We start from the raw sequence: 14,795 nt of genomic DNA, 5'->3' as shown, positions 1-14,795 counted from the left end.
TATCTTCCCTGGACCCTGTCCTATATCTTCTCCTTATCAGCATCCAGAGTGATTTTTCAAAAGATAAATCTGATGATATTAGTCCTCTGTTTTAAATTATCAGTACTATAAATACTTAAAATTTATAAGTATTACAAATATTACCTGGTATAAAGATTACATAATATTATATAATCAGTATTATAAATAGTTCCCAATAGTTTTAAGATGAGAATCTAAAACCACTGAAAGACATATTGAGTCTTCCAAGATCTGGTTCTGCTTCCTTCTACCTCTCCCTCTACTCATTATACTTATTGCCTAGTCCTTTCTCAGTTACTCCCAATGCTAGACACTTAATTCAACTTTGGTGTTTCCTCTTGGGATTCTCTCCCAACTCCCCTCATCTCTCATTTGACTAACTCCCAATCAGTCTTAAATGCCCATTTAAACACTATTTTCTCAAAATTTTCCTAAGCCCCCATGCTAAACGAGATCTTACTGCTATTCTCTCTCATATGATTTCTTTCCACCATAGCTCTTATTTTAGTATTATATATAACTATTTAGGTATTTAGGTAATTATTACTTCCTATCTCTTCCACTAAAGTTCTGTGGTAATAGAAACCATTTCTGTTTTGCATCCCATAGGAAGTGCCTAACACACAGTAAGTCAACGCACATTCTTAAATAGCTTTGAATAAATGGATGAGTGGATGAATGGATGGATGGATGGATGGGAGTGACTGAGCACCTAAAAGAGCAGCTGAGCAGAGAGCCTTAAATCATGGGGCATGATAAAGAGTAGTACGGTGATAGATTTATTTGGTCATATCTTTCCTCAAGATAATTGGCTGCAAATTTCTTTTATGGAAGTGTGTGTCTGGTAAATGGTGAAGGGGATGGGGGAGGAGAGGAGCAATCCAGCCAATAGGTGTAACCTTTAAAGCAACTCATACTGCGTCCCACATATTGTAGAGCTTACTATATATAATGGTTGTTATTGAAGGAATGCAAGTTCCTACCTGTAAAAGAGTGAGTACTTTCAGATACATTTGCCCTATATATCATCCTTAATATCAGAATCTATTTTAATTTAAAAATAAATATTTTTGATATTCACACTTTAACTACAGAGGTCCCATGAGTAGCAGGTAATCCTTAAACCTGAAAAAGCTTTCTCCTTCAATCTCTATATAATCAGAAGCAGCCTAGATTCCATGCCAGTTCAATGCTCCACAGAATAAAATGGCAATGATAGAAATATTTTCAACTAGGACCACAGCATGAACTCTTAAAAAAAAAAAAAAAAAAACTTCAGGGCTTCAAAAATGAGGGCATAAAATATTTTTAGTTGTCTTTATTTTTATTTTAGCCCCAGTTCTTAATTCCACATACTAACTTGTTAACTTTTAGTTTCTTAGAAACATAAGGAACAGCAACTTAAAGCTATAAATCAAATTCCTGAATAGTGAGTTTAGAAGCAAGATCTTAATACTAATACAAAGATGAACATTATATATAATGAAAGAATTTGGTATATTTATTTCTGTCAGTTGCATGTGATGGAAAAAGTCTGTGTATATGAAATATGAGTAAAAACTGTGTTAGAGACCATTCCATTTGTTGTTAGACATTCAATTTCTGAATCTTTTGTTAAGTTTCTCTCCAGTTTAAATACATATTGGTCACATACTGTAGCCTCTCTCTCTTTGCTTGAACCGGATGTCCATATGAGGCTGTCCTTCAGTATTTAGGAGAGAGGAGCAGTTACAGGATTGCATTTGGCTCTATCAAGCAAATACAATTGGTGGAAAATAATGAAACAAGTTTAACTCTCAAATGTTTAACTCCTTGGGGAAGAAAAGCAGTGATAGGAGGAGTTATAAACTGGACTCTTAATGGTAACTGGAGAACACAAAAATTTTTAACTTCAATATTATTCTACTTTATACTAATCCTTTCCATTTATGTAACATGTTACAGTTCATATGGTGCCTTCAGGTTACTGAGATATATTTTGTACTTTCTTATGCAGGATTCTTCCTTGTTAAAAGTCTGTGTTTCTTGTACTTACCACATTAGCTTAAATATTTTTTATGAGACCACCAAGACACACTTATTGGATCTGTGCCATAAATAAATGTGCTCAGTACTATTAAGAATTCATTCACACACATGCATGCATGCATGCACACATGAATGTGTATGCTTGCTTAAAAAAGAACATCTGCTCATAATTACAAATCCAATGACAAGGAGAAGACAAATGCATAGACACCAATACACATGGGAAAATGTGGTAATGTGTAAAAGAACTGATAAAACAAAAACGCCAAAGGAGTTCTGAGCAGAATGGAAATTATCATTAGGATTTTGAGTATATATTATACTCTAGATACTTTGTCCTTTATATATTAGGTTGAAGATTTACCATTACTCTTTAAGATAACTACTACTTCCATATTGCAGATAAAAAATGATCCTCAAAATTCTTGAGTTCCCAACACAAAATCAAAGTAAGTAAAATGGAAGATATAGAATCTAAAAGCATGTCAAGGGCCTAGGTATTAAATATGGAAAAGCTTACAGAAAAGTATCGTTTGAATTAAGTTGAACTTTGAAGAAATAGGATTTTGAGTAGGCAAAGAAAAGAGCAGGGGAAATCAACTACCTGAGCACAAGTGTAAATCAGACCACAGGCAGCTGGAGTAGATATCTAGAGAGCGAGTCAACTCAAGCACAATGGTAAGTTCTCAGTACAGAGCTGAGAGTTGATGAAGGAACATGAACTCTATGTCCAACTGAGAATGATGCCAAGACTGAGGTAAAAAAAAGGAGACTAGGCACTAAGTGCTAAGGATATTAAGGAGGCAGGGCTATAAACCAGCTTTCAGGGGGAGAAATAAAAATGAGGGTGTGTAATACATTATGTTACTATACAAACTAAACTTGAAAAATTACCATGTCTCTGTTTTTGATCCTATACTGAAAGTATGGTCGTATCGAACTTTTGCCTTGTGTGTCAGAGACTGAAGGTGGTCACCAGTATCTTTATTATCCTCATCTTTCAGGAGAGATGATTTCCTTATCCCATTCCCCAGCAATTAGATAAAGCTCATAACTAAGTTCTGGCCAATGAAGTATAAGAAGAAATGATGAACAGCACTTCTGGGCCTGGTCCATGTAAGCCTCCCATCTCTAATATTAGCAATATTCCTGTATCCACTGGATGAATGGAGAGAATTTAGAAAACCTACAGGATTGCAGAGAGACAAGATAAAACAATCCTGGATGCCTGAGTGACTGTGGGGAGCATAGACCATCCACTGCCTACATTTCAATGTCAAACTCTTCTTTGGCAATAAGCCATTAAAATTTTTGAATCATTTGTTTCAGTAGTTATCCCATCGTGATACCCCTTCCTGATTATTATCTCTGACTTGGACCTTGACTGTCTCTGGCTATTTCCAAGGGACTGAACAGTGCTAGAGAAAGTACGCTGCTATGAAATCTTTCTGTGTGCTTCTGGTGGCAAACTGTTCACATTCCTTTTGTGTCCTATTTTAAAGATTCACGTCTCTCCTTAAGATCTTCCTGTATCTTCTCTCAGCAGGTAAATTAGTCTTTTCCTTTAGGTAAGTGCTTATTCAAGAAATTATTTTTTCTTTTTCCTATTTAAAAATTTTTTTCCACTTTAATTTTATTTTTTTTCAATTACAGTTGAAATTTTTTCTCTCATGAATTTACACAGTTCTTTATGTATTATGAATATAAGACATAAAATGGCTAAAATTAAACAGACTAATGATACCAAAAGTTGGCAACAATGTGGAGGAACTGGAACTCGTATACACACTTGATGGGAATCTAAAATGGTAAACCAGTTTGTGAAACTGTTATCAGTTTTTAAAAAAATTAAGTGTCTATCTATTATATAATCTAGCCCTTCTACTCTTAGTTAGTTACCCAAAGGTCAAAGAGAAGATCTGTAGTGGTATCATGGCTATAAAAGAGGTTTTATGTTGGGGGTTTTCCATGGTTTGTGGAGGTGAGTGAGATGTAAATACTCTTTTTCTATTTTCTCTATAAAATATTTAGTAAGGTCTGTGTGAGTCACTAGTTATCATAAGTTGTTTTTTTAAGAAAAGGTTACTAGTCTCACCCAATTATCAGTTGATTATCTATTGATTACTTATCTTCGTCCAAGTACCGCATTATGCACATTTACATATATTATCTTTTTCAAATCTTACAATCACCTTGAATAGAAATTATCATTCCTCTTTTAGAAATTAAAAAATGTGAGTCCCATGCTAAAGCCAAAATAAAACAAATAACAAAATTTTTTCTAAGAATAACATACTAGGAGATCTCAACATTTACCCTCTTCCTACCAATTAAAGATAAAGCTGGTTATTTTTATCTTTACTTGAAACTTGACCTTATTTTTATCTCAATTTTTGACTTTTCAGTCCCAGGTTAAATATTAGTGACAACTTATTATGGACTAGGCTTGAGATTAAAAAAAAGTTGGCAGGGGTGAGGATAAAACCTATGTTTTATGCTTTGGGGGAGATGGAGAATCAAAAGATATTGCCTGGATGTGTATAGTGAAGGTCAAGGAAGAATCCAAAAGAAACAGAAAAAGGGTATTGATGGGGTGGGAGAAGGAAGTCTTTCCAAAAGAAGTGAGATTTGAGCTGAGTCTTAAAAGTAATGCAGGTATAGAAGAATGGTAGAGCAAAGGGGCACAGGGCCTCTTTTAGCAGAGGGACTAGATGGTATGAAGGCATTAAAATGAGAAATCACAAAATCATCAGAATATCAGGCAGTTCAGAATGGTTGGAGCATGGAGCAGAGATGTCAATACACAGGGCATATAGAGAGCATCAGGGAACAGTGACAGAGGGTAAAATGCCTGAGTAACTAATCTCATGCTCAGTCCCTTGTAATCCAGTTACATGAATTTTCTAACCATCTTTTTTCCCTTTTAAATATACATGGAACTCAGTACTCCAATTTCACTTCCTTTTATGCATTTATACTCAATTTACATCAGTGAACAAATGATTTCATTATGTAGGGCTTCTTATATGGACCACTATTAATAAGATATCTTGCTTTTGTTCTCAATTTTGCTCACCTTCTCCAGGGATGAGAAGGCCCTAGAGGCCATTGAAGACCAACTGACTCACACTAACAAAACATACAAACAAATTGACATATTAAATGCCCATTTATTCACTTAATAACACAAGAATGCCTCTCAACTGGCCAAACCTGAGCAAAAACACAATTGCTTTTTGATAACACTTAGATAAATTTTTCTTTACTAATTGGCAGTATATATGATTACCACTCTGGGCAATAAAATTATAGTTTAGCCTGTAAAATGGATATACATATGATAGTTTTACAGACTTAAAACCTTGAAACAATCTTAGGACTAGATCAACAAACTTGAACATACATTTTTTTCTAGCACCCAGACTACCAATATTGTTTTTTGTTTTGTTTTGTTTTGTTTGTTTTTTTCCTATAAAGGTTTAAACTGGCTTTCTTTGAAGCTAGTACCCTTATGGCAAGTTTGAAATAAACCTAGACCTCAGAATCAATATATCTGAGAAATTTAATATTACTTTGTCTCCTGAGCCTGAACTACTCGAGGAAAGGTTTGTTTTTTCCACTACAGCTCGGTTCTCTGGTGCGAGGTTTGGTATAAATGAACATGCTTTCTAAATGTTAATTGAATAAATGAATATTTGAATGAATATACCGACTTTGGACTTCGCTTTATTTTTATATTGCTTATATTTCGGAAACATACCCCTGGTAAAGGGAATTCATATATTAGGGTCCACAAAATGTGGGCTGCTCCAGAGACGCAGGCCACCATACAAATCCAAACCTAACTCAGCCCACGCATACAGGAAACACCTCACTGTCTAGCAAACCAAACATACACCATTCACAACCCTCCCGCTCAGCTTTAGCTAGCTCACTGCACCCTAAAACACAGAGCCTGCTAACCTCACCAGGAGATCCCTGACCTCCTAGTCAATCATGCCTTGTTTCTGCATTGCCTCTTCAAATGTTCTTGCTCCTGCTTGCCCCGGATCCCTCAGGAAGAATACTCCACTGCTTGTGCGGCTCTGTGCTTTCCCAATCCATGGACTGCTTTCTCTTAAATAAAGGGCATCAAACTCATTACTATGTTGTACTATTTGAAATCCCAAATGAGCCTTCTTATCCATTTATTTATTTATTTTTAAGTGTATTTTATTGATTATGTTGTTACAGTAGTCGCGATTATTTTTCCTCATTGCTCCCCTCTTCCCAGTACCCTCCTTCCCTCCAGCAACCCCACCCCCCTTAGTTCATGTCCATGGGTCGTGCATATAAGTTCTTTGGCTTCACCCTTTCCTATGTTATTCTTAACTTCCCCCTGTCTATTTTGTACCAACTAATTATGCTTCTTAAACCCTGCACCATTTCCCCATTCCTCCCCCTCCCCCATCCCAGCTGATAATCCTTCAAATGATCCCCATACCTATGATTCTGTTCCTATTCTAGTTTGCTTAGTTGAATTTTGTTTTTATTTTTTAGATTCAATTGTTGATAGTTGTGGGTTTGTTGTCATTTTAATGTTCATATTTTGATCTTCTTTTTCTTAAGTAAGTCCCTTTGACATTTCATATAATAATAGCTTGGTGACGATGAACTCCTTTAGCTTTACCTTGTCTGGGAAGCACTTTATCTGCCCTTCCATTCTAAATGATAGCTTTGCTGGATAGAGTAATCTTGGTTGTAAGTCCTTGCTTTTCATCACCCTGAATACTTCTTGCCAGTCTCTTCTTGCCTGCAAAGTTTCTTTTGAGGAATCAGCTGATAGTCTTATAGGCACCCTTTTGTAGATAACTCTCTGCTTTTCTCTTTCTGCCTTTAAGGTTCTCTCTTTATCTTGAAACTTTGGCATTATAATCATGATGTGTCTTGGTGTGGTCCCCTCTGGGTCCAGCTCCCTAGGGACTCTCCGTGCTTCCTGAACTTGTATGTCTATTTCCTTTGCCAAATTTGGGGAGTTTCCTTTATTATTTTCTCATATAAGTTTTCAATTTCTTGCTCTTCCTCTTCTCCTTCTGTCACCCCTATGATTTGGATGTTGGCACGTTTAAAGTTGTTCCAGATGTGCCTAAGCCTCTGCTCAGTTTTTTCAATTCTAGTTTCCTTATTCTGTATTGGTTGACTTTTTTTTCTTTCTTATTTTCAAATCATTGATTTGAACACCAGTTTTCTTCCCTTCACCATTGGTTTTGTGTGTATTTTCCTTCGTTTCATTTAGCATAACCTTCACTTCTTTCCTTATGCGTTTGCCATACTTAAGCATATCTGTCAAGTCTGCGAGCATCTTTACCACCAATGTTTTGAACTCTCATCTGTTAGGTTGGCTACCTCCTTGTTTGTTAGGTTGGCTATCTCTTCGTTGCTCAGTTCTCCCACTGGAACTTTGATTCGTTCCCTCTTTCAGGCCATACTTCTCTGTCTCCTCATCTTGACAGGCTCCTGGGTTTGTTTCCCTCTGTGTCTTAGGTAGAGCTGTTATACCGGTAACTTTGTAAGGGGTGGAGCCTTAGGTTTTCATCAGTAGAGGGTAACCTGTTTCACCACATTTTGGTACTGTATGTGGGGTGGAGGGGTCCGAGAGGGAACAATGCTGCCTGCTCAGCACTCACCCCTTTTCCTGGCACTTTCTCCCACTTCTGCATGGGACTGGTGCCTCTCTAGCTGTTGCCCTGGCTGTCGTTCCCAGAGTGGATGGGTCTGCGGACGTTCTAGGACCATGGAGGCCCTTTAAACAAGTGGACTCTGCTGAGAGACTGGCAGTTTCTGCCTCTACCCCAACCCCCACTGGTCTGCACAGACAGAAGCAATGAGGCTTTATTTTCCCTGGTGCTGGGACTGTGAGCTGCACAGTCTGGTCTGGTGCTGGGAGTGCTCCCCAGGTGTCCTCCCGACTTTAAAAACATGTGACTGTGCTTTCTGCCAGCCTGCCACTGTTGCTGCCACCAGACCACATCCTTTCTGCCCAGGCTCCGCCCCTCCTACCTGTCTGGATGAGTATTTCTTTTTTATATCTTCATCTGTTGGGCTTCCATGCAGCTCAGTTTTCTGGAACTTCTGGTTGTCTCTAGTTTTGAGGTAGTTGTATTCCTTCTTAGTTATGGAGGGAGATGCAGCGTGTCTGTCTAGGCCTCCATCTTGGCTGAAGTCTGCCTTATCCATTTATTTTTATTCACTTGCAAAAGAGTGTCCTCTTGGACCCCTTGTCCAGATTTCTCAGGTGTGTTCTGTCCTGTCTGGCTTGGAGTTTTTTAGGCTCTGGTATTTTCTCAGCAGTCTGGTACACTTCCCTCCTCTCCCTCACCCACTTTCCAAGTAATTCACATCACATTTAAGAAAAGTTTCCAAATGCCTTCTTATCTATTATGCACTGTTTTTCCCCTCATAAATTTGAGAAGGACAGTGGAAATTTAGGCAACTTTGAGAATGTTTAAAACAAAAGAGAAGTAGCTGAAAGTTTAATAAAGAGTCACTACAGTTAGGGAGAAGAGTCTGACTCATGACAGAGAAATAACCACAACTGCCAAAAAAAAAAAAATCAGAAGAAAAGTCATGGGAACGTTTTGGGTGAGGCAATATCAAAGCTGCAAGCAATGAGAATGAGAAATTAATCAGAAAAGAATCCTCATGAGGTGGAGAAGTTTGCATGGATCCTGGAGAAAGGTCTAAGCATGGCTTTACCTTAGCTGGCTATGGGACCTTTCTGAGGATGCACACTCATTTTTTCTTTTTCTTTTGTTTTTTAATGAAAATATAACTAACCCCTCTGATCTGCAGCTCCTGATCTATCATATGTACTGTTTGATTTAAGTGTGGATTGGTTTCTGGGTTCTCTTTATGTTCCATCTGTGGGTTATTCATTCTTTTGTTAATAACACACAATACTAATTACTGAAGCTGTACACTACATCTTGATTCTGGTGGAACACATTTACCTGTCTGAGATATCCTTATCCTGGGCTCTTCTTTATATATTTTAGAATTAGACTGTAAATTTCACAAAACATCTTATTGGGATTTTTTAGTTGAATCTGTAGTATAGTTTGGAGAGAAATGAGATCTTTAAGATATTTAATCTTTCTATCCATGGGAAAATTATGTTATTCTGTTTATTTAGGTCTTATTTAATATTGTTCACCAAAGCTTTATTACTTTCTCCAAAAAGACCTTGTCCATCTTTTTTTAGATTTATTCCTTGGTAGTTTATTTTGTTGTTGTTATTATAAATGATATTTTTAAAAACTACATTTTCTAATTTCATTTTTGCTGGAATAAAGAAATGCAGTCGACTCCTATATTGATTTTATGCCTAGAAAACTTACTAAACTCTTTTATTTATTCTAATAATTTATAGATATTTGGAAGTTCTATGAAGAACATATATCTGTAAATAATGACACTTTGCTTTTGCAGTATTTAAAAAATCCTTATCCCTTTCCTTTCTTGCTCTATGCACCCTTACTTTTTAAACAAGGATATTGAACTAAATAAAATATAATATCCTTTCCAATTCTAACATTTTAGAGAGGGCTAGAATTTTCTATGAGCTCAAATGGATTCTTATGTTTTAAGTTGCGTATTTGTATTTAGTCTTGTATAATTTGATTAGTCTTTGTATCTTCTTCACTATTGAAGTCATACTGATTGAGAGGCTGTGTGGTGTCTGGCCAGCATGTTAGGCAGTGAGCATATAAGAGAAGTAAAATAACATCACTGCCAGATGTTCCTCTCGGGCTGGGTGGTCAAGGCTTTACAAATAGCAACACAACAACTGGAGCAGAGGAGGTGGTGGGGCGGGGGTGGGGGGAAGGAGGTAGAGATGGAGATGAAATAAAAAGGACAAGAGCAAGAGAAAACATTTTATAATTTCTCAAGATGCAAGTAAGGTCACTGCTTTTTTCATTTGTTTGTTTTAAGAAAACAGTAAAACCTGGTTATGATTTCAATTTTCACCACATTTTATGAGGCTAATTCATGCTCACTGCATGACTGTAGCTGCTGAGAAGGATAAGGAGGGGTGCGCAGGACTTTCCACACATCCTACCACAGAGGACAGAGGTCTCGTAGTTTTATTGATGTGTTTGCCACCTAACCTGGCCTATAAACTTGTGCGCACTGCTAGGGAGGAGATGCTTGGAGATCTCAGGGGTGGCTCAGTGATTCCACATATAGCTTGATGCCGACATGAAAATTTGAATTGCAGATTCACCCTAAGAACAGAAGAGCCTAGAACTGGTTGGGCACTTGGCCCCCCACTGGGCCCTTGCAGGTGTGTGTACATGTGTGAAGAGGCAGGTACAAGACAATAGCAAATGGTGTGGTTAGCAATTTGCCAGACATCATATTTCACCTATAAATCTTCAGATTCTTCTTTCTCTCCTCACCTCCCCAGTTTAAGTTATATACCTGGAAATATTATAATACAGGTACTCCTAAGTCTCAGTTTAAGACCTCTGGTGGCCAAAAAACTTCTCCCCTGCACTACGCCTTTTGATCTCTGAGGCCTGGTCCTGTGGCTGACACAATGTAGTGCTGAACTAGGAAGCTTTTGTTCTTGTCGTTATTGTTGCTTACTTGTTTTCTTCCCCCTTTGTTTGAAAAAGCATTTAAGTTGGTCAAATGTTAGATATTACCTGGATGATTATTAGAAACAATGCTGGAGATTTAGAGCCTGCTATATGTAACTAATCCAAGTCTTTTTAAAAATTTTTAAATTAAAGTTGTATATACAGAATACAGAAATACATTTTAAAAAACATAAGGAAAGAGCCACATAAATGCACAAACTGAGCATGCCTGCATCATCAGCATCATAGAAGCACCAGGACACCTCATGCTCCTCTCTAAAAATGACCTTTAATACCAGTTGCCAGTGCCTGCTTCCTAGAATCATCAGTAAAGATATGAATTATTTTACTTATATATTCCATCAGATTGTTACAGACATTAGCAAGAAACTGGTTCTTTTTCCTTCTTTGTATTCATGTTACTGTTTCAGTGGCTTATCATGAGTTTCTATAGGGGCTTGTTAAGCTGTGGGTCAACTTAAATAGCCCAGGTCCATGAATCTATTTAATGAATAGTCACAGAAAAATCCCATTTCTAGGGCACAGCTTAGTTTCTGATTTCATCTATCAGATTTAGCTCCTCAGATATACTTAAAGCTCTCAGAAAAGAGGCATATTCTAAATACAGTCTCTGACTGAACATTAAAACATTGGTGTGAAAGGGTGATGATAGCAAAAGAAGTTAAAAAACATTTTGTGTACATTAGATAACATAGCTTCTTTCAATTCAATGATCAACATCAGACATTCTCTAGAAACGTGTTCCATGGAAATTCCCATTTCTGCTTAAGTGGGTTGATGAGGCTTAGGTAAGCAAGTTGCAACACTGAGGAAAAAAAGGACACAAGGACAAACAAAGAAATTAAACCCAAGTGCTTTCTGGTATGCCAAATAGCCATGGGAAAATCAGGGCAAGATCAGAGCTTTCTGCCAAGTAGCCACTCTACCCAGTTTCCTTTCTTTAGTTATGTACAAAATTTGGTACATACCTATTTTCTTAGCAGACCATTGTTTTTAGCTTAGATTTACCTCTAATAAGTTGAGATTTTCCTTATGCTAGTCCTGTGTTGAAATGCTACTAAGCACTAACTAAAGAGATCATATTCTATTACGAGGCGGATCCAATAAGCTGTGAAGGAAGGGTGCAATCAATAGTCAGTCTGGAAACATCTGTGAGATGAACCAGATGATTTAATTAGAGGAGTCTTAGTGAATGGCAGAAAAAGACAAAAGACTCATCTCTGCACAGATAAGAACATAAATGCTTGTGGATTTTCCCCCTCTTAAAAACATTGTAGTTGAATTAAGTGTCTGAAATCATCCCCCTATTGCTCGATAGATTTTCAAAACCTTCGTTTTGAATTAAATTTCTTGACTCAAGGATGACCATTTTTGCAGAGCATATTTCTTGTGCCTGGACTGCAAGGGTCAGAGCAATGTCATTCCTAACACAGGCTGATGCTGCTGTGGTATGATTTCAAGGACACCAGGAAAACTTTTCTTCACCTTCCCCTCTCCCTAGTTCATAATCCCACTGTAAAGGATTCTTTCTTTCATCAAAATCAATCAATATCTCAAACTTGGTTTTAAAATGTAAAGCCTGATAAAAGGATTAACAAGTAAAATTCTGGCTGAATCTCTTGGCTTAGGAAGCAGATAAAGGCCTTGGAGAGAGCTGAAACAGTGTGAACTATTATTTCTTGAGAATTCAACCCATCAGGGACTTGGATGGATTTTGATATTTTAGCAGTGAGCAGAAAAAGGAAGGCATTTGAGGTAGATAGAACTAAAAAGAGGGGTGGTGGTGTGTGTGGAGGAAGTGAGTAGAGAAGACCAGATTTGGATTTCAAACAAATGATTTGACTTTTTTTGAACCTCAGATTCCTCATCTGTAAAATGGAATCAGTAACATTTTTTTTTTCAGAGACCCTTAGTCAATAATCAGAAGAGAAGCTCTTTCCTTTGTCAGTCTAGTTAATTAATTAATTTTTTCTTTTTACAAAACAAATGCAGTAAGATTTGGAATTTAAAAGATGTATAGCATCAAAAGAGTATATCATCTCCTATATTTGTTTCTTGGACCTCCCCTGGTGAAAATTATTTTCTTCCCAAAGGTTTATTGAAAAAAAAAGATACCCATTCTATTTTAGAATAGATGTTAGGGGCTAAAAGAAGTCTGTCCAAGTTCTTCATAATGGACATAATTTGATTGAAAGGGCAAGGTGATTTCATGCTTTTTTTCTCTTTCCTTGTTATTTTTCTAAGTAATTTTTAGAATTTTTTTTGATACTATGCTTTAGATTAATGCCACTAATATGAGCAATGCTGACATGCACTGAAAATGAAAATAGAAATAAAGATGTTAAGCCATTGAGTTTTTGAGGTTGATTATTATTGCAGCATAATCTAGCCTATTGTAATAAAATACAATCATGTGATAGGTTCTAGTTTTTATCTTCTCAGACTGAAGCAGCTAGTTTCTAATGGTAGTCTTCAAGTCAATGCAAACATGTGCCATGTGTTTACTATAAGATCTTAACTCATGGCTGCTGAAATCCTGGCCCGAATCTTTCACTTTTCATTGTCATCATCATCATAACCAGCATTACCAATCATGTACATAAGGGTAAATGACAGACTCTAAAAGTCAAGGGACACAACTTCTAACAGTCTTATCTCAGAAATGAGAAAACTCAAATATAAGAGATTTATCTGGGAGTACACAAGTAGGTTGTAGGTTTTTAAATTTTATTTTAACTTGTAACATTTTTCTAGATCTTTGCACTGTGTAACTCACTAAATTCATTTTTTCATTCAATTTTAAAATTAAAATAAAAAATGACTATTTGTTGGTTAGTGGAAGAACCAAGATTAGTCTTACTGACATTTACTAGAGATCAGTGCAATTTCTAAGTGCATTAGTTTGCTAGGACTGCCATAACAAAGTACCACAGACCAGGGAGCTTTAACAACAGAAATGAATGATTTCCTTGTTTTGGAGGCTGGAAGTTCACAAGGTGCCAGCAGGTTTGGTTTCTTCTGAGGCTTCTCTGTTTGGATGCAGATAATCTTCTGTGTCCTCACATGGTCTTCCCTCTGTGCATGCAAACTCCTGGTGTTTCTCTTTGTGTGCCCAAATTTTCTTTCCTTATAAGGACACCAGTCTGATTGGATTAGAGCCCATGTTCATAGCCTCATTTTATTTTAATCAGCCCTTTAAAGGTTCTCTCTCCAAATAGTCACGTTTTGAGGTACTGGGAGTAAGAGTTTCAACATATCAATGGTGGGGTACAAGGAGATACATTAAGCCAATAACACTAAGATATGATAAATTGATAGCATTTTACATTGAAAACATAATAAAACAAGACTTAGAATCCCATTATAGTTTTCCATAGCAAAATGGAGTATCAGGTAGTAGTGTTTGGCACAAAATATCTGTAAGGATTTAATATTGCTTGCCCATCTTACAAGAAAGCATTTAATCCCAGTGCTTAGACTATCCTGTTTGGTGCAGCTGGCAGCTGAGATCCTTGGGCTGAGCCATACACAAACTCTGTATGACTGACAACATTTCTGGAGGGGGATTCTGCCAGACGCCAATCGAAGAATTTGCGTACAATAGTCCTAATACCTTCTCCTCTTTGTCTCTTCTTCCCTCCCCTCCTTTTCCTTTCCTGCCATTAGCCGCCACCCCCCCCCCCATCCCCCATGCTAAGAACTGAGTTTGGGAAAACCACACCTTGCCCTCTAGGCGCTCCTGTCTAGGAAAGGAGACAGACACCTGATTGCACAATTATAATACAATGTAGTATGTGTAATGCTCTAGGCTCTATGAAGGTATGGAAGAGAACTTTCTAAGTCACAGTTGGTGGGAGGGGAAGAATCTTATCCCTTACATTTCTAAAACTATGTTCTTTTTCTTTTCAAAATTTATTCCTAATTATCACCATTATATCCCAGGAGATAGAGCATATACCATGAGGCACAAATGCAAAGCATGGGGCTAATGCTCTAATGAACTAGGAAATATGCTAAGAAAGAAAATTGCCCCTTTAAAGTCTCCTTCTTCAGAGGTTATGCACTAAGTCCTAAGATGCTGCCTTTCCTTAAAACATTTTGGAA

The sequence above is a fragment of the Furipterus horrens genome, unplaced genomic scaffold (genome assembly GCF_987537825.1).
Source record: "Furipterus horrens unplaced genomic scaffold, mFurHor1.1.pri manual_scaffold_2, whole genome shotgun sequence".
Taxonomy (NCBI): Eukaryota; Metazoa; Chordata; class Mammalia; order Chiroptera; family Furipteridae; genus Furipterus; species Furipterus horrens.
The sequence above is the reverse complement of the archived record's forward strand: the minus strand, read 5'-3'. Positions refer to the sequence as shown.